The 25,152-nt window shown below is 40.1% G+C and overlaps 1 long non-coding RNA gene across 1 annotated transcript; it reads left to right on the forward strand.

Moving 5' to 3' along the window:
• The first annotated feature begins 78 nt into the window (after positions 1 to 78).
• Positions 79 to 24,028, forward strand: LOC140812086 (uncharacterized). The gene is made up of 3 exons (XR_012113604.1): positions 79 to 174; positions 23,295 to 23,347; positions 23,894 to 24,028. It is a non-coding gene; the product is annotated as an uncharacterized lncRNA (long non-coding RNA).
• Positions 24,029 to 25,152: the final 1,124 nt, after the last annotated feature.

Here is a 25,152-nt window from a genome sequence, read left to right on the forward strand (position 1 = left end):
AAGAGGAAGAAAAATCTATACTCCTTTCCGAAAAATTCCAAAAAATTACCAACACTCCATCTCATATTTGAAAACAATATAGCACCGGAGGCGAGACAAGAGGATCGACCAAAGACAAGAAAATCAAATAAAGATATTCCGTGAAACGGCGTCGGTATACCGTATTCAAGCTAGGTACTTTTCACTTATTTTTCTTATAGTTACACACCAAACTAGAGGTCGACTTTAATAACAAAGTTAAACCTCTTGTTGCATATATGAAGTACATATCGTCCGTCGTCCCAAAATATTGCCGGAACTGAGATTTCCGGAATGCCGGAGTACCTCAGTTAGCCATACGACGATATTTAATTCTGGTATTGATCGGCTAGGAATTTCACAAAACTTTCAATAAGAGAATTGAAGATCATAAAAAGTTACACATGCTGGAAAAAAACGGGCCGCGCGTGGTTGCCGGACGGCCAGCCACGCGCCGGCACCATCGGCGCGTGTACCCCACGCACCGCCGGAACGACAGTTTTCCGACGGCCGAACGTTCCTGAGTTTATTTCCGACTTTTTGGCCAACTTTCGTAATGTTTGGATATACCTTCTAATTAATATGAATTTTTGAAATTTAATTAAAATCAACCGATTAAATTTTGAACAAAAAATAATCTGGAAATGATCAGCTAGTTACTTAAAAACTCTAACATATAAATATCATTCATAATATATTTTTAGGACTTGCTCCAGGAACTCGGAGTATTAATCAAGCCTAAATTGTAAGTTTTCAGGTGAGGAAATTACTATTAATTCTTCTATTAAAGCCCTTGGCATTTGGCCTGGAAATTGCAATAGCATTTATTTAATGTTCAAATATCATCCACAGTTGATTTCAATTACTGATATATTTTCTTGCATATTTATGAATGGATTGATATATCATGAATGAATGAATGGAGTCATGGACAACGGATTTCGGTCCGGAAATTGAGTCCACTGGACAACGTGGCTTCGGCCCGGAATATGAGTCCAATGAACAACGGGTCAAAAGTCCCGGGTATATGGTTCATCTGAACAACGCGCACCGAATATTTCGGTCCAGAGAATGGTTCACCCGGTTCGTAAAAAGTGCTCAATTAGAGCCACCAATGTTAATTTATGGTGTAATAGCCGAGCCCGTTGTACGGTACGGTTTAAGCTTTGCTTGTTATTTGGGTTATGTGATTAGATGTTTAGAGTTGTGTTTTGGGCCATAGTATTATTGGTTATTATTGTCTTGAGGTATTAGTTGTTGTTGGTTGTTCGTTTCAGAGTTTCGGATCGATTTTAGTTGGTTGAGTATTGATCATTGCCGTGAACAGAGTGCACCCGCGCTCTAGTAGGAGTGCCCCCGCGGTGTACTATTCATGATTTTGGTGTTGGGAAGCCGTAGCAGGACCGCACCCGCGGTAGTGTAGGGACCGCACCCGCGGTGATGACCGCACCCGCGGTGGTTGCAGCGCCGCCCCCGCGGTGATGGTGTTCCAGGAAATGATGGTTTGGTCGAAGGCATAGCGCACCCGCGGTGCTTGTGTGAGCGCACCCGCGGTCATGCATTATTGAGGTATGGGCGAGATATTTAGTAACTTTTTGGAGTGGTTGGCTTCATTTCCTCCTTTCCTTTCCTCTTCAAACTCGATTTTCTCTCTTCTAGCAAGGGTTTTCCTCCATTTCTTTCACTTTCCATCTTTGATTCTTGGATCTAGTTCGATTTTCGACTTGAGATCGTGGTTCTCCTTGGTGCTTGGAAGCTAAGGTAAGCTTTTGGTGCGATTCTTTTAAGGTTTTGAGTTAAGAGTTGACTTGGGTTTGTTGTTCTTGTGGATTTATGGATTATTTAGCTTGGATTCTTGGATATAGAGTTGATGTTGGTGTTATTTATGGATTATTGTTGTAGGTGGTGTTCAAGAGCTTTGATTGAGGTGTTTTATTGGTTTGTAAGTGGAAATTCATCCCTTTTGCTCACATGATGTTATATGTATTGTTTTTTAAAGGTTTTAATATGATATTCCCTTCAATTGATTCATTGTTATGTATTGATTCCATTGCTATGTTTATTGGAAACAATTGATGTCTCAATTATTGTTCAAAGGGAATACAAGAGAAAAGATAGAGTTTCAAAGTGTTTTTAATGCCAAGAGAGAGTTTAAATGTTTTCTGGATTGATAAATACATAGTCAGAGATTGCATGCAATTAGTTGATCAACGACCACAGGCTTATATCCCTCAGAGTTATCGGTTTATATCGATAGGGATACGAGCACCACAGAGCAGAGATACTATTGATATCAATCCCAAGAGTAAAGAGAAATACCATCTCATTTATATGCTATTGCTATGATATTCATGTTCAGAGTTTATGATTCAGAGTTGATGATATTTATGATTTCAAAGCTATGTTTTACAGAGTTTATTGTCATTGCTATGTAAGAGTTCCACTTGCTGAGATTTATTCTCATTTCAGTTATTTCATGTGATGCAGATCAGAGTGGCGGCCCGGGACGTTGACTGTGGACAGGGGGTCATATGCATACACCGTTGGAAGGAAGATTTTGGCATGATCATAGGAATGATGTTTCGTATTTTGTTATGTCATTCAAATGATCATGTATTTTTATTTTGTAAAGATGTTTAAAGAAATGTATTTTGAAACTCCTTCCGTACTTTAAAGAAAATTTTAATTTCTGCTGTGTATTTTATTTAAAGAGGTCAGAGGTGTCACATTTAGTGGTATCAGAGCGGTGTTCTTCAGACCAATGCATATGACTTCGTCTACTTTCAACTGTCCGGGTATGTTTTCTTGCATCTATCCATTGTTATATATTGATATGTCTTTTGTAAGCCCAGTGTAGAGTAGAGGATGCCAGCTAAGAGGAAAGCAGTAGAGGGTGAGGATAGTTCTTCCTCGAGAGTTGTCGATGAGTTCGAGAAGTTATTGAAAGAGCAGGCCAAGGTCCATAGTGAGCAGATCCAGCAGTTGCTCCGATTGCAAGGAGCAGGTCAGGGCAGAGGTCAAGCAAGAGGGCAAGTTGCTCAGGCTGTTGGCACTGATGCCATATTTTCTGCTTTTAAGAGGATGGATCCGCCGGAATTTTCAGGGAGCACCGATCCTTTAGTTACAGTCGAGTGGGTCAAGGCTTTAGAGGCGATCTTCGATCATCTCCACTACGAGGACAGATACCGTATCAGCTGTGCTGTATTCATGTTGGTTAAAGCTGCTCGCATATGGTGGAATGCGACCAAGGTTGGAGTTGATGTCTCGACATTGAAGTGGTCAGAGTTTACAGAGTTGTTCTATGACAAGTACTTCCCAGACGCACTTCGAGCGAGGAAGGTTTCGGAGTTCTTGGAGCTTCGACAGGGGAGCTTGAATGTGGATGAGTATATTCTGAAGTTCGAAGAGGGTTGCTTGTTTGCTCCGTACATTGCTTCCAACGACAAAGACAAAGTTGCTCATTTCATTCGAGGCCTTATAGCTGAGATTCGTCGAGATATAAATATCTCCAAGGCTATGACTTTCAAGGAGATCGTGTCCAAGGCTTTGTTGGCCGAGCAGGACGAGAAGGACATCGCCAGGGAGAGGCATGCGAGACATCAGGCGATTGCTCAGAGGGGCCAGAGTTCGAGTCAGCGAGGTAGAGATCGGTTCAAGGGGAAGGGCAAGATGGATTCGAGTCCTAGACCACCGACAGTTCCAGTTGCTCCATCTGATCCCGAGAAGCCTTTATGTCCCATGTGTGGGAGACATCATAGGGGAGAGTGTAGATTTGGCATTCATTCTTGTTATCGTTGTGGCACGGCAGGCCACATTGCCCGAGATTGTCCAAGAGGAGCTAGCCAAGAGAAGGTTCAGGGTCGCATCTTTGCGATGACCAAGGAAGGTATTAATCATGATTCTTCTGTGATCTCTAGCACTATTTTAATTTCAGGCAGAGTAGCTACAACTTTGATTGATACTGGTGCTACTCATTCTTTTATGTCTGAATTGTTTTTGAGATCTTTGGGTATAGTTCCTTCTATTCTTCCCCTCCAGTTGAATGTCTTATTGCCTTCGGGGGACGTGTTGTGTCCGACGTCTATTGTGTATGCATGCCCTGTTCGTATTGATAAGCGAGAGGTCTTTTCTGATTTGATTGTGATCCCGATGGTTGCTTTTGATGTTATTCTTGGCATGGATTGACTGTCGAACTATCGTGCTGTTATTGATTGCGTTGCTAAGACGGTGACCTTTGCAGATGATAGCATTAAGGGAGGTACGCTCGCCAGTGCAGGTACTTCACTGGTCCTTCCTTTTATTTCATGTCTTGAGGCTGAGAGATTGCTGTGTAGAGGTTGTGATGGGTTTCTGGCTTCTATTGTGGATGTGGATAATATTGTGAAGTTAAATATTGATGATATCGATGTGGTGAGGGAGTTTGCTGATGTGTTTAAGGATGATGTGCCGGGTTTGCCGCCGGACAGAGACGTTGAGTTTGTGATTGATCTAGCTCCAGGTACGGTTCCTATTTCTAAGGCTCCGTACCGAATGGCCCCTACCGAGATGAAGGAGTTGAAGACGTAGTTGCAGGATCTTTTGGATAAAGGTTTTATTCGTCCGAGTTCTTCGCCTTCGGGAGCTCCGGTTCTATTTGTCAAGAAGAAAGATGGGTCGTTGCGGCTGTGTATCGACTACCGAGAGCTTAACAAAGTGATTGTCAAGAATAAGTATCCGTTGCCACGGATTGTTGATTTGTTTGACCAATTGCATGGTGCTACTGTCTTTTCGAAGATTGATCTTCGGTCTGGCTACTATCAGTTGAAGGTTAGGTAGTCCGATATCCCTAAGACGGCGTTCAGGACCAGGTATGGTCACTATGAGTTTCTTGTGATGTCTTTTGGTCTGACCAATGCCCCTTCAGTTTTCATGGACCTGATGAACCGTGTGTTCAAGCCTTATTTGGATAGCTTCGTCATTGTCTTCATCGATGATATCCTGATCTATTCTAAGACCAGAGAGCTTCATTCAGAGCATCTCAGAGTTGTTCTTCAGTTGTTGAGAGAGAGGAGGCTGTTTGCTAAGTTGAAGAAGTGTGAGTTTTGGATTAAATCAGATTTCTTTTCTAGGCCATGTCGTTTCGAAGGATGGTTTAGCTGTTGATCCAGTGAAGATTGAGGCAATTCAGAAGTGGCCTATTCCTACTACTGTTTCAGAGGTACGCCAGATTTTTCCAAGATTGCCCTGCCATTGTCCAAATTGACGAGGAAGACTGTGAAGTTCGAGTGGTCCATTGATTGCCAGAGTGCATTTCAAGAGTTGAAGGATAGATTGACGACAGCTCCTGTTCTTTCTTTGCCCAGTGGTTCGGAGGATTTTGTTGTCTATACCGATGCGTCGAAGAAAGGCCTTGGTGCAGTGCTGATGCAGTGAGGTAAGGTCATTGCTTATGCTTCTCGCCGGTTGAAAGATTACGAGAAGAATTATCCGACGCATGATTTAGAGTTGGCAGCTGTGGTTTTCGCCCTGAAAATCTGGAGACATTATTTGTATGGCGAAAAGTGTGAGATCTTCACAGACCACAAGAGTTTAAAGTATTTGTTTTCTCAGAGAGAGCTCAATATGCGGCAGAGTTGGTGGTTAGAACTTGTCAAAGATTATGATGTGACTGATTAGTTACCATCCAGGGAAGGCGAACGTTGTGGCTGATGCTTTGAGTCGTAAGTCGAGTTCTTCCTTGAGTTCTTTGATTCAGAGGCCATTGTTGATGGATTTGCAGAGAGAGGAGATTTCTTTGGTAGTTTCGGGGACCATTGCTCGCTTTTCAGCGTTGGTCATTCGGGCTACATTGACGGACAGGATCCGTAGAGAGCAGACTGTTGATGTTCAGTTGACAGAGATGAGAGATAGTGCAGAGGAGAGAGGTAACTCAGAGTTTGGGCTGAATGGAGAGGGTTTGATGACTTTCAGAGGCCGTATTTGTGTTCCTATTGGCGATGATATTCGACGAGACATTCTGACAGAGGCTCATACCGCGCCATATTCGATACATCCAGGCAGTACGAAGATGTATCAGGATCTTCGTAGAATTTACTGGTGGCCAGGTATGAAGAAAGATATTGCCATGTTCATTTCTCAGTGCCTTACTTGTCAGCAGGTGAAGATCGAGCATCAGAGACCTGCTGGGACATTGCTATCGTTGCCGATTCCTCAGTGGAATTGGGAGCATATTACGATGGATTTCGTGACTGGTCTTCCCAGAGTGCAGAGAGGTTTCAATTCCATTTGGGTTATCGTTGATCGATTGACCAAGTCAGCGCACTTTCTTCCAGTCAAGATGACGTATTCCATGAACCAGTATGCTGAGGACTATATTGCAGATATTGTTAGACTTCATGGTGTTCTAGTGTCGATCGTGTCTGATCGTGACCCCAGGTTTACTTCAGAGTTTTGGAAGAGTTTGCACAGAGCTATGGGTTCGCGGTTAGCGTTTAGTACATCTTATCACCCTCAGAGCGACGGTCAGTCAGAGAGAGTCATTCAGATTCTAGAGGATATGCTCAGAGCTTGTACTATTGATTATCCAGGTAGCTGGGATTCTAAGTTGCCTCTTGTGGAGTTCACGTACAACAATAGCTACCAAGCGACGATTGGGATGGCACCGTATGAGGCACTTTATGGCAGGAAGTGCAGATCGCCCTTGTATTGGGATGAGATTGGCGAGAGGAAGATGTTAGGACCAGAGTTGGTCCAGCAGACTGCTGATGTTGTTGCTGTGATCCGAGAGAGGATGAAGACTGCGCAGTCGAGACAGAAGAGCTATGCTGATGTTCGTCGTAGGCCATTGCAGTTCGAGGTTGGCGATCATGTGTTTCTGAAGATAGCACCTCTCAAGGGTGTGATGAGGTTTGGCAAGAAGGGTAAGCTGAGTCCGAGGTTTATTGGTCCATTTGAGATTTTGGACAGAGTTGGTGATCGAGCCTACAGGTTAGCCTTACCGCCAGATCTTGACAGAGTTCACAATGTGTTTCATGTTTCGATGCTCAGGAAGTATATTGCGAATCCTTCCCATGTTCTTCACCACGAGCCATTGGACTTGACGCCGAATTTGACTTACCAAGAGATTCCGATTCAGATTCTGGATCGCAGAGTTAGAGTTTTGAGGAACAAAGAGATCGGCATCGTTAAAGTCCTTTGGAGGAACCATTTGATCGAAGATGCTACGTGGGAACCAGAGGATGAGATGAGAGAGAAGTATCCTGAGTTGTTCGTTCTGTGGCGTCAATTTCGCGGACGAAATTCCTCTAAGGAGGGGAGATTGTAATAGCCGAGCCCGGTGTACGGTACGGTTTAAGCTTTGCTTGTTATTTGGGTTATGTGATTAGATGCTTAAAGTTGTGTTTTGGGCCATAGTATTATTGGTTTTTATTGTCTTGAGGTATTAGTTGTTGTTGGTTGTTCGTTTCAGAGTTTCGGATCGATTTTAGTTGGTTGAGTATTGATCATTGCTGTGACCAGAGTGCACCCTGCGCTCTAGTAGGAGTGCCCCCGCGGTGTACTATTCATGATTTTGGAGTTGGGAAGCCGTAGCAGGACCGCACCCGCGGTAGTGTAGGGAGCGCACCCGCGGTGGTTGCAGCGCCGCACCTGCGGTGATGGTGTTCCAGGAAATGATGGTTTGGTCGAAGGCATAGCGCACCCGCGGTGCTTGTGTGAGCTCACCCGCGGTCATGCATTATTGAGGTATGGACGAGATATTTAGTAACTTTTTGGAGTGGTTGGCTTCATTTCCTCCTTTCCTTTCCTCTTCAAACTCGATTTTCTCTCTTCTAGCAAGGGTTTTCCTCCATTTCTTTCACTTTCCATCTTTGATTCTTGGATCTAGTTCGATTTTCGACTTGAGATCGTGGTTCTCCTTGGTGCTAGGAAGCTAAGGTAAGCTTTTGGTGCGATTATTTTAAGGTTTTGAGTTAAGAGTTGACTTGGGTTTGTTGTTCTTGTGGATTTATGGATTATTAGCTTGGATTCTTGGATATAGAGTTGATGTTGGTGTTATTTATGGATTATTGTTGTAGGTGGTGTTCAAGAGCTTTGATTGAGGTGTTCTATTGGTTTGTAAGTGGAAATTCATCCCTTTTGCTCACATGATGTTATATGTATTGTGTTTTAAAGGTTTTAATATGATATTCCCTTCAATTGATTCATTGTTATGTATTGATTCCATTGCTATGTTTATTGGAGACAATTGATGTCTCAATTATTGTTCAAAGGGAATACAAGAGAAAAGATAGAGTTTCAAAGTGTTTTTAATGCCAAGAGAGAGTTTAAATGTTTTCTGGATTGATAAATACATAGTCAGAGATTGCATGCAATTAGTTGATCAACGACCACAGGCTTATATCCCTCAGAGTTATCGGTTTATATCGATAGGGATACGAGCACCACAGAGCAGAGATACTATTGATATCAATCCCCAGAGTAAAGAGAAATACCATCTCATTTATATGCTATTGCTATGATATTCATGTTCAGAGTTTATGATTCAGAGTTGATGGTATTTATGATTTCAAAGCTATGTTTTACAGAGTTTATTGTCATTGCTATGTAAGAGTTCCACTTGATGAGATTTATTCTCATTTCAGTTATTTCATGTGATGCAGATCAGAGTGGCGGCCCGGGACGTTGACTGTGGACAGGGGGTCATATGCATACACCGTTGGAAGGAAGATTTTGGCATGATCATAGGAATGATGTTTCGTATTTTGTTATGTCATTCAAATGATCATGTATTGTTATTTTGTAAAGATGTTTAAAGAAATGTATTTTGAAACTCCTTCCGTACTTTAAAGAAAATTTTAATTTCCGCTGTGTATTTTATTTAAAGAGGTCAGAGGTGTCACATTTAGTGGTATCAGAGCGGTGTTCTTCAGACCAATGCATATGACTTCGTCTACTTTCAACTGTCCGGGTATGTTTTCTTGCATCTATCCATTGTTATATATTGATATGTCTTTAGTGAGCCCATTGTAGAGTAGAGGATGCCAGCTAAGAGGAAAGCAGTAGAGGGTGAGGATAGTTCTTCCTCGAGAGTTGTCGATGAGTTCGGGAAGTTATTGAAAGAGCAGGCCAAGGTCCATAGTGAGCAGATCCAGCAGTTGCTCCGATTGCAAGGAGCAGGTTAGGGCAGAGGTCAAGCAAGAGGGCAAGTTGCTCAGGCTGTTGGCTACTGATGCCATATTTTCTGCTTTTAAGAGGATGGATCCGCCGGAATTTTCAGGGAGCACCGATCCTTTAGTAGCAGTCGAGTGGGTCAAGGCTTTAGAGGCGATCTTCAATCATCTCCACTACGAGGACAGAGACCGTATCAGCTGTGCTGTATTCATGTTGGTTAAAGCTGCTCGCATATGGTGGAATGCGACCAAGGTTGGAGTTGATGTCTCGACATTGAAGTGGTCAGAGTTTACAGAGTTGTTCTATGACAAGTACTTCCCAGACGCACTTCGAGCGAGGAAGGTTTCGGAGTTCTTGGAGCTTCGACAGGGGAGCTTGAATGTGGATGAGTATATTCTGAAGTTCGAAGAGGGTTGCTTATTTGCTCCGTACATTTCTTCCAACTGACAAAGACAAAGTTGCTCAATTCATTCAAGGCCTTAGAGCTGAGATTCGTCGAGATATAAATATCTCCAAGGCTGTGACTTTCAAGGAGATCGTGTCCAAGGCTTTGTTGGCCGAGCAGGACGAGAAGGACATCGCCAGGGAGAGGCAGGCGAGACATCAGGCGATTGCTCAGAGGGGCCAGAGTTCGAGTCAGCGAGGTAGAGATCGGTTCAAGGGGAAGGGCAAGATGGATTCGAGTCCTAGACCACCGACAGTTCCAGTTGCTCCATCTGATCCCGAGAAGCCTTTATGTCCCAAGTGTGGGAGACATCATAGGGGAGAGTGTAGATTTGGCACTCATTCTTGTTATCGTTGTGGCACGGCAGGCCACATTGCCCGAGATTGTCCAAGAGGAGCTAGCCAAGAGAAGGTTCAGGGTCGCATCTTTGCGATGACCAAGGAAGGTATTAATCATGATTCTTCTGTGATCTCTAGCACTATTTTAATTTCAGGCAGAGTAGCTACAACTTTGATTGATACTGGTGCTACTCATTCTTTTATGTCTGAATTGTTTTTGAGATCTTTGGGTATAGTTCCTTCTATTCTTCCCCTCCAGTTGAATGTCTTATTGCCTTCGGGGGACGTGTTGTGTCCGACGTCTATTGTGTATGCATGCCCTGTTCGTATTGATAAGCGAGAGGTCTTTGCTGATTTGATTGTGATCCCGATGGTTGCTTTTGATGTTATTCTTGGCATGGATTGGCTGTCGACCTATCGTGCTGTTATTGATTGCGTTGCTAAGACGGTGACCTTTGCAGATGATAGCATTAAGGGAGGTACGCTCGCCAGTGCAGGTACTTCACTGGTCCTTCCTTTTATTTCATGTCTTGAGGCTGAGAGATTGCTGTGTAGAGGTTGTGATGGGTTTCTGGCTTCTATTGTGGATGTGGATAATATTGTGAAGTTGAATATTGATGATATCGATGTGGTGAGGGAGTTTGCTGATGTGTTTGAGGATGATGTGCCGGGTTTGCCGCCGGACAGAGACGTTGAGTTTGTGATTGATCTAGCTCCAGGTACGGTTCCTATTTCTAAGGCTCCGTACCGAATGGCCCCTACCGAGATGAATGAGTTGAAGACGTAGTTGCAGGATCTTTTGGATAAAGGTTTTATTCGTCCGAGTTCTTCGCCTTGGGGAGCTCCGGTTCTATTTGTCAAGAAGAAAGATGGGTCGTTGCGGCTGTGTATCGACTACCGAGAGCTTAACAAAGTGATTGTCAAGAATAAGTATCCGTTGCCACGGATTGTTGATTTGTTTGACCAATTGCATGGTGCTACTGTCTTTTCGAAGATTGATCTTCGGTCTGGCTACTATCAGTTGAAGGTTAGGGAGTCCGATATCCCTAAGACGGCGTTCAGGACCAGGTATGGTCACTATGAGTTTCTTGTGATGTCTTTTGGTCTGACCAATGCCCCTTCAGTTTTCATGGACCTGATGAACCGTGTGTTCAAGCCTTATTTGGATAGCTTCGTCATTGTCTTCATCGATGATATCCTGATCTATTCTAAGACCAGAGAGCTTCATTCAGAGCATCTCAGAGTTGTTCTTCAGTTGTTGAGAGAGAGGAGGCTGTTTGCTAAGTTGAAGAAGTGTGAGTTTTGGTTGGATCAGATTTCTTTTCTAGGCCATGTCGTTTCGAAGGATGGTTTAGCTGTTGATCCAGTGAAGATTGAGGCAATTCAGAAGTGGCCTATTCCTACTACTGTTTCAGAGGTACGCACTTTCCTTGGTTTGGCGGGTTATTATCGTCGTTTCATTTCAGATTTTTCCAAGATTGCCCTGCCATTGTCCAAATTGACGAGGAAGACTGTGAAGTTCGAGTGTTCCATTGATTGCCAGAGTGCATTTCAAGAGTTGAAGGATAGATTGACGACATCTCTTGTTCTTTCTTTGCCCAGTGGTTCGGAGGATTTTGTTGTCTATACCGATGCGTCGAAGAAAGGCCTTGGTGCAGTGCTGATGCAGCGAGGTAAGGTCATTGCTTATGCTTCTCGCCGGTTGAAGGATTACGAGAAGAATTATCCGACGCATGATTTAGAGCTGGCAGCTGTGGTTTTCGCCCTGAAAATCTGGAGACATTATTTGTATGGCGAAAAGTGTGAGATCTTCACAGACCACAAGAGTTTAAAGTATTTGTTTTCTCAGAGAGAGCTCAATATGCGGCAGAGGAGGTGGTTAGAACTTGTCAAAGATTATGATGTGACGATTAGTTACCATCCAGGGAAGGCGAACTTTGTGGCTGATGCTTTGAGCCGTAAGTCGAGTTCTTCCTTGAGTTCTTTGATTCAGAGGCCATTGTTGATGGATTTGCAGAGAGAGGAGATTTCTTTGGTAGTTTCGGGGACCATTTCTCGCTTTTCAGCGTTGGTAATTCGGGCTACATTGACGGACAGGATCCGTAGAGAGCAGAATGTTGATGTTCAGTTGACAGAGATGAGAGCTAGAGCAGAGGAGAGAGGTAACTCAGAGTTTGGGCTGAATGGAGAGGGTTTGATGACTTTCAGAGGCCGTATTTGTGTTCCTATTGGCGATGATATTCGACGAGACATTCTGACAGAGGCTCATACCGCGCCATATTCGATACATCCAGGCAGTACGAAGATGTATCAGGATCTTCGTAGAATTTACTGGTGGCCAGGTATGATGAAAGATATTGCCATGTTCATTTCTCAATGCCTTACTTGTCAGCAGGTGAAGATCGAGCATCAGAGACCTGCTGGGACATTGCTATCGTTGCCGATTCCTCAGTGGAAGTGGGAGCATATTACGATGGATTTCGTGACTGGTCTTCCCAGAGTGCAGAGAGGTTTCAATTCCATTTGGGTTATCGTTGATCGATTGACCAAGTCAGCGCACTTTCTTCCAGTCAAGATGACGTACTCCATGAACCGGTATGCTGAGGACTATATTGCAGAGATTGTTAGACTTCATGGTGTTCCAGTGTCGATCGTGTCTGATCGTGACCCCAGGTTTACTTCAGAGTTTTGGAAGAGTTTGCACAGAGCTATGGGTTCGCGGTTAGCGTTTAGTACATCTTATCACCCTCAGAGCGACGGTCAGTCAGAGAAAGTCATTCAGATTCTAGAGGATATGCTCAGAGCTTGTACTATTGATTATCCAGGTAGCTGGGATTCTAAGTTGCCTCTTGTGGAGTTCACGTACAACAATAGCTACCAAGCGACGATTGGGATGGCACCGTATGAGGCACTTTATGGCAGGAAGTGCAGATCGCCCTTGTATTTGGATGAGATTGGCGAGAGGAAGATGTTAGGACCAGAGTTGGTCCAGCAGACTGCTGATGTTGTTGCTGTGATCCGAGAGAGGATGAAGACTGCGCAGTCGAGACAGAAGAGCTATGCTGATGTTCGTCGTAGGCCATTGCAGTTCGAGGTTGGCGATCATGTGTTTCTGAAGATAGCACCTCTCAAGGGTGTGATGAGGTTTGGCAAGAAGGGTAAGCTGAGTCCGAGGTTTATTGGTCCATTTGAGATTTTGGACAGAGTTGGTGATCGAGCCTACAGGTTAGCCTTACCGCCAGATCTTGACAGAGTTCACAATGTGTTTCATGTTTCGATGCTCAGGAAGTATATTGCGAATCCTTCCCATGTTCTTCACCACGAGCCATTGGACTTGACGCCGAATTTGACTTACCAAGAGATTCCGATTCAGATTCTGGATCGCAGAGTTAGAGTTTTGAGGAACAAAGAGATCGGCATCGTTAAAGTCCTTTGGAGGAACCATTTGATCGAAGAGGCTACGTGGGAACCAGAGGATGAGATGAGAGAGAAGTATCCTGAGTTGTTCGTTCTGTGACGTCAATTTCGCGGACGAAATTCCTCTAAGGAGGGGAGATTGTAATAGCCGAGCCCGGTGTACGGTACGGTTTAAGCTTTGCTTGTTATTTGGGTTATGTGATTAGATGTTTAGAGTTGTGTTTTGGGCCATAGTATTATTGGTTTTTATTGTCTTGAGGTATTAGTTGTTGTTGGTTGTTCGTTTCAGAGTTTCGGATCGATTTTAGTTGGTTGAGTATTGATCATTGCCGTGACCAGAGTGCACCCGCGCTCTAGTAGGAGTGCCCCCGCGGTGTACTATTCATGATTTTGGAGTTGGGAAGCCGTAGCAGGACCGCACCCGCGGTAGTGTAGGGAGCGCACCCGCGGTGGTTGCAGCGCCGCACCCGCGGTGATGGTGTTCCAGGAAATGATGGTTTGGTCGAAGGCATAGCGCACCCGCGGTGCTTGTGTGAGCGCACCCGCGGTCATGCATTATTGAGGTATGGGCGAGATATTTAGTAACTTTTTGGAGTGGTTGGCTTCATTTCTTCCTTTCCTTTCCTCTTCAAACTCGATTTTCTCTCTTCTAGCAAGGGTTTTCCTCCATTTCTTTCACTTTCCATCTTTGATTCTTGGATCTAGTTCGATTTTCGACTTGAGATCGTGGTTCTCCTTGGTGCTAGGAAGCTAAGGTAAGCTTTTGGTGCGATTCTTTTAAGGTTTTGAGTTAAGAGTTGACTTGGGTTTGTTGTTCTTGTGGATTTATGGATTATTTAGCTTGGATTCTTGGATATAGAGTTGATGTTGGTGTTATTTATGGATTATTGTTGTAGGTGGTGTTCAAGAGCTTTGATTGAGGTGTTCTATTGGTTTGTAAGTGGAAATTCATCCATTTTGCTCACATGATGTTATATGTATTGTGTTTTAAAGGTTTTAATATGATATTCCCTTCAATTGATTCATTGTTATGTATTGATTCCATTGCTATGTTTATTGGAGACAATGTCTCAATTATTGTTCAAAGGGAATACAAGAGAAAAGATAGAGTTTCAAAGTGTTTTTAATGCCAAGAGAGAGTTTAAATGTTTTCTGGATTGATAAATACATAGTCAGAGATTGCATGCAATTAGTTGATCAACGACCACAGGCTTATATCCCTCAGAGTTATCGGTTTATATCGATAGGGATACGAGCACCCCAGAGCAGAGATACTATGGATATCAATCCCCAGAGTAAAGAGAAATACCATCTCATTTATATGCTATTGCTTTGATATTCATGTTCAGAGTTTATGATTCAGAGTTGATGGTATTTATGATTTCAAAGCTATGTTTTACAGAGTTTATTGTCATTTCTATGTAAGAGTTCCACTTGCTGAGATTTATTCTCATTTCAGTTATTTCATGTGATGCAGATCAGAGTGGCGGCCCGGGACGTTGACTGTGGACAGGGGGTCATATGCATACACCGTTGGAAGGAAGATTTTGGCATGATCATAGGAATGATGTTTCGTATTTTGTTATGTCATTCAAATGATCATGTATTGTTATTTTGCAAAGATGTTTAAAGAAATGTATTTTGAAACTCCTTCCGTATTTTAAAGAAAATTTTAATTTCCGCTGTGTATTTTATTTAAAGAGGTCAGAGGTGTCAAATGTGGAATTTTCATTTATCTATTATTTCATTGCATATCATTCATAATATCTAAATTTTTATTCCTATTATTTCATGTATAATTATGATGAAGTGTTATTTAAAAGCCATATATTGATTTAAACTCACTAAGTCCTCAAAGACTTAACCCTCTGTTTCTCTTCGTCTATTGTAATTTCCAGACACAGGAACCCCCAAATTGGAACAAGAGGAAAATAACTGAAGCTGAAATAAGAGTATTGGAAAGTTGAGATGATCTGTTTATAAATGAATGTTAAACTTCCGCTGTAACATAATTGTACATATGAATGTTAGACTTCCGCTGTAAAATAATTGTACATATTTGAAATAAGAATGTAAATATTTGTAGATAATCCTTAAATTATTGTAGAAAATATTCAAAATTTTATCTACAATATCTTTCTAATAATAATAATGGTAAAAATAAAAAATAGAAGTTCAATATAGAAAGATTGAAGGTAAATGTGGCACCTAGTAAGGGAATAATTATGAATTCCTAAACCGGGCGCCACGGAGGTCTAAAATAGAAGGAAAAGCTATACCTCTTCCGAAAAATCCCAATAAATCACCAACTATTCACCTCATATCAGAAAGCAATATAGCGCTGGAGGTGAGGCAAGAGGATCGACCAAAGACAAGAAAATCAAATAAAGATATTCCGTGAAACGACGTCGGTATAACGTATTCAAGCTAGGTACTTCTCGCTTATTTTTCTTATAGCTACACACCAAGCTAGAGGTCGACTTTAATAACAAAGTTGTACCTCTTATTGCATAGATGAAGTACATATCGTCCGTCATCCCAAAATATTGCTGGAACTGAGATTTCCGGAATGCCGGAGTACCTCAGTTAGCCATACGACGATATTTTATTCTGGTATTGATCGGCTAGGAATTTGACAAAACTTTCAACGGAAGAATTAAAGATCGTAAAAAGTTACACATGCTGGAAAAAAACGGGCCGCGAGTGGCCGCCGGACGGCCAGCCATGCGCCGGCACCATCGGCGCGTGTACCCCACGCGCCGCCGGAACGGCGGTTTTCCGACGGCCGATCATTGCTGATGATATTTCCGACTTTTTGGTCAACTTTCGTAATATTTGGATATACCTTCTGATTAATATGAATTTTTGAAACTTAATTAAAATCCACCGGATTAAATTTTGAACAAAAAATAATCTGGAAATGATCAGATAGTAACTTAAAAACTCTAACATATAAATATCATTCATAATATATTTTTTGGCCTTGCTCCAGGAACTCGGAGTATTAATCAAGCCTAAATTATAAGTTATCAGGTGAGGAAATTACTATTCATTCTTCTATTAAAGCCTTTGGCATTTGGCCTGGAAATTGCAATAGCATTTATTTCAAATATCATCCACAGATCATTTCAGTTACTGATATATTTTCTTGCATATTTATGAATGGATTGATATATCATGAATGAATGAATGGAGTCATGGACAACGGATTTCGGTCCGGAAATTGAGTCCACTGGACAACGTGGCTTCGGCCCGGAAAATGAGTCCAATGAACAACGGGTCAAAAGTCCCGGGTATATGGTTCATCTGAACAACGCGCACCGAATATTTCGGTCCGGAGAATGGTTCACCTGGCTCGTAAAAGTGCTCAATTAGAGCCACCAATGTTAATTTATGGAATTTTCATTTATCTATTTTTTTCATTGTATATCATTCATAATATCTAAGTTTTTATTCCTATTATTTCATGTATAATTATGATGAAGTGTTATTTAAAAGCCATTTACTGATTTAAACTCACTAAGTCCTCAAAGACTTAACCCTCTTTTTCTTTTCGTCTATTGTAATTTCCAGACACAGGAACCCCCGAATTGGAACAAGAGGAAAATAACTGAAGCTGAAATAAGAGTATTTGAAAGTTGAGATGATCTGTTTATAAAAGAATGTTAAACTTCCGCTGTAACATAATTGTACAAATGAATGTTAAACTTCCGCTGTAACATAATTGTACATATGAATGTTAGACTTCCGCTGTAAAATAATTGTACATATTTGAAATAAGAATGTAAATATTTGTAGATAATCCTTAAATTATTGTAGAAAATATTGAAATTTTTATCTACAATATCTTTCTAATAATAATAATGGTAAAAATAAAAATAGAATTTCAATAAAGGAAGATTGAAGGTAAATGTGGCACCTAGTAAGGGAATAATTATGAATTCCTAAACCGGGCGCCACAGAGGTGGTATCAGAGCCTAGGTTTCTTAGAGCCTAGAGACTGGAGCCCTAAGGTTTATTATAATGTCATACTTTATGTTGTCTTCATAATTGAAATGTTAATAATCATCATTTTTTGTAGGCATGATGCCTCAGTTTGCTTGGGTATTGTAAATATTTGAAACATGTCTTGTTTATAAATAAAACTGACTGTTTACCCTCTGACATAACTATGTACATTCATTACAAGATATGTTCATATTTTATATTTGTGTTTGTAATGACGTCTTCAAAAAATAGTACTCAAGCCAGATTCTGACAAGACATCCCCCCTCAAGATGACCACAACTCGGCAACGGGTGGAAATTCCAGAAACGCTCAACACGATCCCCCCCAAGAACAAAACATACAAAATATGTTTGAAATAATGCATCAATTTGTGCAGTTTTGTCAGCAAAATCAACAACGACCTCATGATCAAGCTCAAGAACATCAGCTTGAGGCGAATGATAGAGCTCTTGAGAGATTTTTGAGATTCAAACCGCCAAAGTTTGAAGGAAACCAGATGCTTGTCAAGCAGAATCTTGGCTAAGCAAAATCAACAAAATATTCTCTATTCTCAAATATCCTGAAGAACAAAAGGTGAATTTTTCCACTTACTTATTTGAAGAAACAGCTCATAACTGGTGGCGTACAGTGGAACATAGGTGGACAAAGAATCACACCCCAAAGACGTGGGAAAATTTTCTGCAAGAGTTCAAAGGTAAATATATAACTCAAGTTATATTAAATACCCGAGAACGTGAATTTATGGATTTAGTCCAAGGTGACATGACTGTAGCTCAATATGAGGCGGAATTCCACCGTCTTATACATTATGCACCACACTACATGGAAGATGAGGTAAGGAAAATGAAAAAATTTGTTCAAGGGTTAAAGCTCGATATTCGTTGGGCAACACTGTCCACAGAAGTTACCAGTTATGTTTCTGCTGTTAATCAAGGCCTACGAGTGGAAGAAGACATCAAGACACTTCTTAACAAAGAGGAAAAAGAAAAGAAAATCGGGAAGTCCCACCTTTTTTAGGATAACCGGAAAAGAAAATTTGAAAAGAGAACACAATCAGTCAAGCAAGGAGAAGCTGTCAAAGGAAAAGTTCCAAGAAACAACAATAAAAAGTGTGGATATTGTGGATTACCAAATCATGAAGAAGAAAAATGCTGGAGAAAAGGTGGGAAATGTCTTATTTGCGGAAGTGAGCCACACCGTATTCAAGATTGTCCAAAAAGAACGCAAAAGACTCAACCCACAACAAAGCCAAAGATACCTGCTCGAGCCTATGCCCTCTTAGGAAACCAAGAGGAGGAAGTTGACCCCACTGCAGTCGTAGAAGGTACTGTTACCATATTATCCAGTTCTGCAAAAACATTATTTGATCCAGGAGCTACTCATTCTTTTATCTCAAAAGTTTTTGTACGTAAATTACCACTGTTATTTGAGCAGCTACCATATAGCTTCGAAATTTGCTCACCTTTAGGGACAACAATGATTACTGACATCATTTACAAAAACTGTCCCTTAAACTTCCAAGAAAAAGAATATCTAGCAGATTTGATTGAATTACCAATCAAGAACTATGATATTATTCTTGGAATGGATTGGTTATTTAGACACCAAGCCCAGCTCAATTGCTACACAAAAGAAGTTTATCTTCAAACTTCTCATCCAATCATTTCCAAAGCTAACCATACCATGGGAATAGTATCAACCATAGAAGCTAGAGCTATACTAAAAGACAACGGACAAGGATTTCTAGCTTATTTGATAAATAAGCCAAAAGATCAACTCAAGATCTCAGAAATCTCAGTTGTGCAAGAATTTCCAGAAGTTTTTCCTGAAGAGATCAATACTTTACCTCTTCAGAGAGACGTAGATTTTTCCATTGATCTAATACCTGGAGCACAACCCAGATCTTAAACTCCATACAAAATGGCAACTTCAGAGTTAAAAGAATTAAAACTTCAATTACAAGAGCTCATGGACAAGAAGTACGTCCGGCCTAGTACATCTCCATGGGGTGCTCCTGTATTATTTGTCAAAAAGAAAGATGGAACTCTAAGGATGTGCATTGATTATCGAGAACTTAACAACGTTACCATCAAAAACAAATATCCTCTTCCCCATATCGAAGAATTGTTTGATGTTTTACAAGGATCTCAAGTATATTCAAAACTTGATTTGCGGCAAGGATATTACCAATTGAGGATTAAGGAGGGTGACATATCCAAAACGGCTTTTAATACTCGTTATGGACACTACGAGTTTGTGGTAATGCCATTCGGATTAACCAACGCTCCTGCAGCTTTCATGGATATGATGCATCGAATATTTCAACCATTCTTGGACAAATTCGTTGTCATATTCATAGATGACATTTTGATATTTTCAAGAAGTCATGAGGAACATGCTCAACATCTACGATTGATTCTCAAAACTTTGAAAGAGCATCAATTGTATGCCAAATTCAGTAAGTGTGAATTTTGGCTAGAAAAAGTATCATTTCTTTGTCACTTTATCTCTAAGAAAGGACTGGAAGTAGATCCTGCAAAAATAGAAGCCATATCTCGTTGGAAACAACCAATCAACACCATAGAAATTAGAAGTTTTCTCGGCTTAGCAGGATACTACCGAAGATTCATTAAAGATTTTGCGAAAATTGTTGTTCCCCTGACACAGCTAACTCGCAAAGACAACCCTTTCTTGTGGAATGATGAGTGTGAGAAAAGTTTTTGCAAATTAAAAGAAATGCTTACCAGTGCACCTGTATTAGCTTTACCAGAAGGAACAGAAGCATTTGTGGTTTACACAGATGCCTCAAAAGAAGGCTTTGGATGTGTACTGATGCAAAACGATAAAGTTATTGCATATGCATCTAGAAAATTACAGAATCACGAGTTAAATTATCCCACTCATGATCTGGAATTAGGAGCAATAGTGTTCGCATTAGCAAAATGGAGACACTATTTGTACGGTTCCAAATTTGATATTTATACAGACCACAAAAGCCTGAAGTATTTATTTACTCAAAAAGAGTTGAACATGAGGCAAAGAAGATGGATTGAATTTTTGGAAGATTACGATTGTTCCATTCTTTATCAATCAGGTAAAGCTAATGTAGTGGCTGATGCTTTAAGTAGAAAGATTAGCATGGCTTGTTTGGGAATAAAAGAAGAAAGAGAATGGGTACATATCCATTCTCGTGGCCACTTGGCTGGATTGAGAATCGAACCTGAATTTCATACCAGAATTAAGCAAAATCAAGAATTAGACCAAGAAATTTCAAAACTCCGTACTGATACCAATTTCGTCCCCAATTCCCAAGGAATTCTATGCTATCATGACCGTATTTGTGTACCTATCTCAATGAAAAAGGAAATAATGGAAAAATCACATCAGTCTCGGATCAGCATTCATCCAGGAGGATCTAAGATGTACCAAGAGATTAAAAAACACTTCTGGTGGAAAGGAATGAAACGAGATATTGCAGATTTCATTTCACAATGCCTATCTTGTCAAATGATAAAGGCTGAACATCAAAGACCAGCCGGTCTTTTGCAACCACTTCCTATACCAGAATGGAAATGGGATCAAATAACTATGGACTTTGTGATCGGATTACCCCAGATCCCAGGAGGTTTTAATAGCATATGGGTAATCGTTGATCGCTTGACCAAGTCAGCACATTTCATACCCATAAGTCACAAATATGGGGTAGAAAAACTGGCTGAACTCTATAAGAAGGAAATTATACGGTTAAATGGTATTCCCACTACCATAGTATCTGATAGAGATCCGAAGTTTACATCAAGATTATGGAAAAAACTTCAGGAATGCCTTGGTACCAAATTAAATTTTAGCACAGCAGCACATCCGCAAACCGATGGTCAGTCTGAACGAACCATTCAAATATTGGAAGACATGCTTCGCGCATGTGTACTGGATTTTGGGGCAAACTGGGTAAAACATTTGCCTCTAGTTGAATTTTCAGACAACAATAGTTATCAATCCTCATTAAAAATGGCCCCATATGAAGCATTATATGGAAGAAAATGTCGCTCACCTCTTAACTGGGATATGGATGAATGGATAGGCACAAAGAATGTACAAGAACGAGCAATCAGGCCTGACATTATACAAGAAGCTATCGACAAAATACAACTTATCAGGCAACGAATACAAACAGCTCAAAGTCGACAGAAGAGTTATGCAGATAAGAGGCGAAAAGATTTGAAATTTGAAGTCGGAGATTACGTATTACTCAAAGTATCACCAAGAAAAGGAATCAAGCGTACTGGAAAGAAGGGAAAGTTGCATCCTCGATTTGTAGGACCCTTTGAAGTGATAGAACGAATAGGCACTGTGGCTTATCGGCTATCTCTACCTGAAAATATCTCTGGTATACATAACGTATTCCACGTATCACAATTAAGGAAATGTAAAGTAGACTCAGCCCAATTGATTGACCACCAACAGATAGATCTGGAAGAAAATCTAACATATGAAGAACAACCTGTGAAGATTTTGGACCAAAGAATAAAAGAACTTCGTGGTCGACCAATTCAGTTGGTAAAAGTCTTATGGAAAAACCACAACATTGAAGAAGTAACGTGGGAAACAGAGAAAGATATGAGATGTCAATGTCCTCATTTATTTCAATAACTCCTAAATCTAGGGACCAGATTTTTAAAAGGAGGGGATATTGTGACACCCTAAAAACAAAGGTGCATATATGCATTTTTATTAGTAAAAATTTTATTATTTTCATTTTAAAATTTTATCACATTATTTTTTTCGGTACCAATTTTATTTGTTCAAAGTATCTAGAAATACATTAAAATACATCACAATACACTTAAAAATTCATCACTATGAGGTGCTTATTCCAAAATCAAATACCCAAAATATAATAAAATATAAAAAAATATTATAATTAAACTCAAGATATATACTAAGTAATTAATTACAATAATTATTAAGTTCAATATAAGATAATTATGTTCAACAATTAGATACACAAATATAATAATATTAAGTTTGGATAAACATGAGATTTTTTCTATTTAATAAATAAATAAAAAAATAAAATAATAATAAAAAAATTAATAAGATATGAATGAATTTTCAGCTATAAATATAGCTGAACCCTTTCAAAATGGACGACACAGCCGAGAAGGAAGGAAGATAGAGAGAAGAGGAAAAAGGAAGAAAAAATAGAAGGAAAAGCTATACCTCTTCCGAAAAATCCCAATAAATCACCAACTATTCACCTCATATCAAAAAACAATATAGCGCTGGAGGTGAGGCAAGAGGATCGACCAAAGACCAGAAAATCAAATAAAGATATTCCGTGAAACGACGTCGGTATACCGTATTAAAGCTAGGTACTTTTCGCTTATTTTTCTCATAGCTACACACCAAGCTAGAGGTCGACTTTAATAACAAAGTTGTACCTCTTATTGCATAGATGAAGTACATATCGTCCGTCATCCCAAAATATTGCTGGAACTGAGATTTCCGGAATGCCGGAGTACCTCAGTTAGCCATACGACGATATTTTATTCTGGTATTGATCGGCTAGGAATTTGACAAAACTTTCAACGGAAGAATTAAAGATCGTAAAAAGTTACACATGCTGGAAAAAAACGGGCCACGTGTGGCCGTCGGACGGCCAGCCACGCGCCGGCACCATCGGCGGGTGTACCCCACGCGCCGCCGGAACGGCGGTTTACCGACGGCCGATCATTGCTGATGATATTTCCGACTTTTTGGCCAACTTTCGTAATATTTGGATATACCTTCTAATTAATATGAATTTTTGAAACTTAATTAAAATCCACCGGATTAAATTTTTAACAAAAAATAATATGGAAATGAGATAGATACTTAAAAACTCTAACATATAAATATCATTCATAATATATTTTTAGGCCTTGCTCCAGGAACTCGGAGTATTAATCAAGCCTAAATTGTAAGTTATCAGGTGAGGAAATTACTATTCATTCTTCTCTTAAAGCCTTTAGCATTTGGCCTGGAAATTGCAATAGCATTTATTTAATGTTCAAATATCATCCACAGTTCATTTCAGTTACTGATATATTTTCTTGCATATTTATGAATGGATTGATATATCATGAATGAATGAATGGAGTCTTGGACAACGGATTTCGGTCCGGAAATTGAGTCCACTGGACAACGTGGCTTCGACCCGGAAAATGAGTCCAATGAACAACGGGTCAAAAGTCCCTGGTATATGGTTCATCTGAACAACGCGCACCGAATATTTCGGTCCGGAGAATGGTTCACCCGGCTCGTAAAAGTGCTCAATTAGAGCCACCAATGTTAATTTATGGAATCTTCATTTATATATTTTTTTCATTGCATATCATTCATAATATCTAAATTATTATAGCTATTATTTCATGTATAATTATGATGAAGTGTTATTTAAAAGCCATATACTGATTTAAACTCATTAAGTCCTCAAAGACTTAACCCTCTGTTTCTTTTCGTCTATTGTAATTTCCAGACACAGGAACCCCCGAATTGGAACAAGAGAAAAATAACTGAAGCTGAAATAAGAGTATTTGAAAGTTGAGATGATCTGTTTATAAATGAATGTTAAACTTCCGCTGTAACATAATTGTACATATGAATGTTAGACTTCCGCTGTAAAATAATTGTACATATTTGAAATAAGAATGTAAATATTTGTAGATAATCCTTAAATTATTGTAGAAAATATTGAAATTTTTATCTACAATATCTTTCTAATAATAATAATGGTAAAAATAAAAATAGAAGTTCAATAAAGGAAGATTGAAGGTAAATGTGGCACCTAGTAAGGGGATAATTATGAATTCCTAAACCGGGCGCCACACCTCAAGACTCATCCTAGGATGTTATTACATTGATTCAAACTCATACAAACACCTCGAATGTTCCCAACATCTACAAGTAACTTCGATACAACAATAACCCGTAATTCGGCATCGTTTCGCTTCATACGACTTCTATTACATCCCAAGCCAATCCCGACCCAAACGAACCACCAAATAACACATAAATATATTCTATAACATATCTAAATGCAGTAGCACAATCCCGTCGATGTCCCAATGAAGCCTGCAACAAATAACTTCAAGAACACATCAACACATAATTTTCTGAAAAACAAAGTTTGAGCAGTCCCACGAGAAAAATCATAACTCACTCAATTTTTATCCAAATATTTCGAATTTACTGTCAAATCGAAGCTATCAAAAAGTTCTACAATTTTTACGGGTAAAGTTTTCTCAGAATCATGACCTAAAAGTCGCAGTATTTAAAAATACAGTAAAAACGTGATTTTAGATCTAAAATTAATTCAAAACTGATCCGAATCGTTTTCTGCTCAAACGACGAACATCACACATATATTTTTACGCATAAAACAACACAACACATATTATGACATGATCGATGCAGAAAGAACAGATTATACGTGCCTTTGATGATTAAACAATACCGAAACGACGACACCGAAGCGGAGACGGAGCGAAAGACGATCCGGGACGAACGTGACTCGATTTTCTTCAAATAAACTCAACCAAATTTTTTTCTGGAAATATCAAAGAATAGATGCTTGTTGAAGGAAAATGGGAAGAGGAAGAAATGGAGAGAAGAATTGAGAGAGGAGAGTTTTAAAAAAACTTCCCTTCTCTAGTCAAAAACTTTGAAAAAATGTGTTGTGTTTGGTGTGTGTGTGTGATACGTGTATGAGTGTGTGTGAAAGTGTGAGTGTGTGTG

This window comes from Primulina eburnea, chromosome 1, assembly GCF_022965805.1.
Source record: "Primulina eburnea isolate SZY01 chromosome 1, ASM2296580v1, whole genome shotgun sequence".
Taxonomy (NCBI): Eukaryota; Viridiplantae; Streptophyta; class Magnoliopsida; order Lamiales; family Gesneriaceae; genus Primulina; species Primulina eburnea.